This window comes from Anopheles arabiensis (genome assembly GCF_016920715.1).
Source record: "Anopheles arabiensis isolate DONGOLA chromosome X unlocalized genomic scaffold, AaraD3 X_pericentromeric_contig0003, whole genome shotgun sequence".
NCBI lineage: Eukaryota > Metazoa > Arthropoda > Insecta > Diptera > Culicidae > Anopheles > Anopheles arabiensis.
In genome coordinates, this window is record NW_024412081.1 from 2,200,001 (window position 1) to 2,202,500 (window position 2,500).

The 2,500-nt window shown below is 46.4% G+C and overlaps 1 pseudogene; it reads right to left on the reverse strand.

Annotated features, from left to right (window-relative positions):
* Positions 1 to 2,500, reverse strand: part of LOC120907317 — a 9,153-nt pseudogene that overhangs the window by 2,648 nt on the left and 4,005 nt on the right.

Consider the following 2,500-nt stretch of genomic DNA (forward strand, 5'->3'; position numbering starts at 1 on the left):
CGCGACGAATGTACTACGTGATCACCTACCCTGATAGCCCCATGCTGTATCCTCTGATGGGAACTGACCATAATAAACTCGGTCTTGGTCGGGGCTATCTTTAATCCGTTGTCGGTCATCCATCGGTCGATGATGCGAATCTGACTGGAAACGAGAATTTCAATATCATCAACACAATTACCTTCCACCAACAGTACTATATCGTCTGCATAGCCGATAATCCGTGCACCTTCCACCATTGCAACTCGTAGGACTCCGTCGTACATGAGGTTCCATAACGTTGGGCCAAGTACCGAGCCTTGAGGTACACCCGATGTGACTGCAATCTCTGCCGGTCCATCTGTGGTATCATACATCAGCACACGATTCCTAAAATAATCACCAATGATATCATAAAGATATTTAGGAGTGTTAATTCTCTGTAAAGCATTTGCAATCGCCAACCATGAAGCACTGTTAAAAGCATTAGTAACATCTAATGTAACAACCGCACAATACCGTCCACTGTATCTGTTTCTACTTCTAGCTACCGAAACAATGTCCACTACCCGTTGAATCGCATCAACTGTAGATCGACGACTTCTGAAACCAAATTGGTCGTCAGACAGTCCGTTGACCTCCTCGATGTGTGCATTTAGCCGTTGCACTATGATGCGTTCTAAACCTTTACCTGCCCGTCTAGTAGACAAATGGGGCGAACTGAACCCGGTTCCCCTGGTGGTTTGTTCGGCTTCGGTATTAACACCAACCTCTGCCTTTTCCACTCATCGGGGAACTTCGCGTTCTCTAAACAGCCTTGGTAAACCCTGCAAAATGCATCGGTTGCAGTCAACATACCAACTTTCAGCGCCTCATTCGGGATACCATCTGGTCCCGGCGCCTTCTTGTTAGGTAGTCTCCTGGCAACCGCAAGAATCTCATCATTAGTTACCCTTTCAAACTCTCGTGGCTGATCGATACGATATTCAGGCCACACCGTGTTTGGGTGAGTAGGAAAAAGCTCGCTCACCACTTCCCTAAACTCGTCCAATGTCATGGTTCGGGGTCCAATCGAACCCTCGGCCACTTTCTTGAACGTATGATATACTATACCAAATGATGCGTTGTTCGCTGTTCCCAGGAACTCTTTCCACTTCCTCTGTCGGGTATGCTTGATCAATCGCTTGAGGGCATTCCGTGCCACCTTGAACTCGTCCCTAAAAGTAGAATAGAGATCAGTATTAAAAGCTCTTTGCGCTAATCGATCGCGGTGTTTGCACTCTTTGCGAAGTGCCTCAATCTCTAACGTCCACCAAAATGCACTCTTGTTAGAGTGTACCTCTTACGTTTAGTCATCGTCGCATTGCACGCCGTGACAAGTATACGCATTAAGTCTTCGCTTGTTGTGACCTCGGTCTCAAAAGCGGCTTGCATCATAACTTCAAATATATCTTTGCTAAAATACTTGATGCTCCATCCCGTTATGGGTCGGGACAGATTACGCACGCTTTGCGTCTCAAGATCTATTCGTATTGCACGATGATCAGAGTTCATATAGCTAGATAACACCTCCCACTTAAATGATCTTGCTACGGTTCGGCTCGCAAAAGTAAGATCAACTACTGACGTGCGCCCTGGTCCAACATAAGTTGGGGTGCTGCCGTCGTTCAATAAAATTGCGTCAATCTGCGCAAAGGTTGATAAAACCAACTCACCTCTTCGTTTCTGGGTTTCTCCACGCTCGCCAAGTTGGTTGTTCCAACTTACTGACCAAGCGTTGAAGTCCCCCGATAACGAATTTGTGGATACCGGTTACGGCCATTACCGTGTTATCCAACATGTTCTGGAACTCTTCCATACTAAATCTAGGTGGCGCGTAAACGCTAACCACTCGCATATCACCTATGTCAACTATCATTAAACCCTTCAAAGCCTTACTGACTACCTTAACTGGTAAGTCCGCGTTAACCACTACCGCTGCTGTGTTATCGTCATTGCGTAACACTTTGACGTTGGTTGTTGCCAGATACGGATCTGCAATCAACACTATATCCGCAGATTCTTCCCTAATCGTTTGCCACATTAACTGAAATGCAGCATAACTATGATTCTGGTTATGTTGTAGCAACCTAACCATTATGATCTAATCGTTCGCCTACGGGGACACATATAACTGCCCGTTGCGTGAAGGTTCTGTGACCTCGTACCGCAATCCAAACACTTGACAGAGTTGGTACAAGCTTGCTTCTTGTGTCCACTCAAACCGCATTTCCAGCACAGATTACTTCTGTCTGGTTCCCTACAATGGTAGCTCGTATGGCCTACCTTCCAACACTTATAGCATTTCTGCTCTTCCATAACCTCGCGGATATGGCATATCGACCAACCAACTTTCAGCTTTCCCAAATTCAGGAAGCTTTGAAAGTCTGGCAGCGATACGTTGATCCGTGCCCACTGCGTACCGGCCGCGCGGCCTTTCTTCATTTTGATACGATCTATTTCTATCTCGATGTTGAGCTGT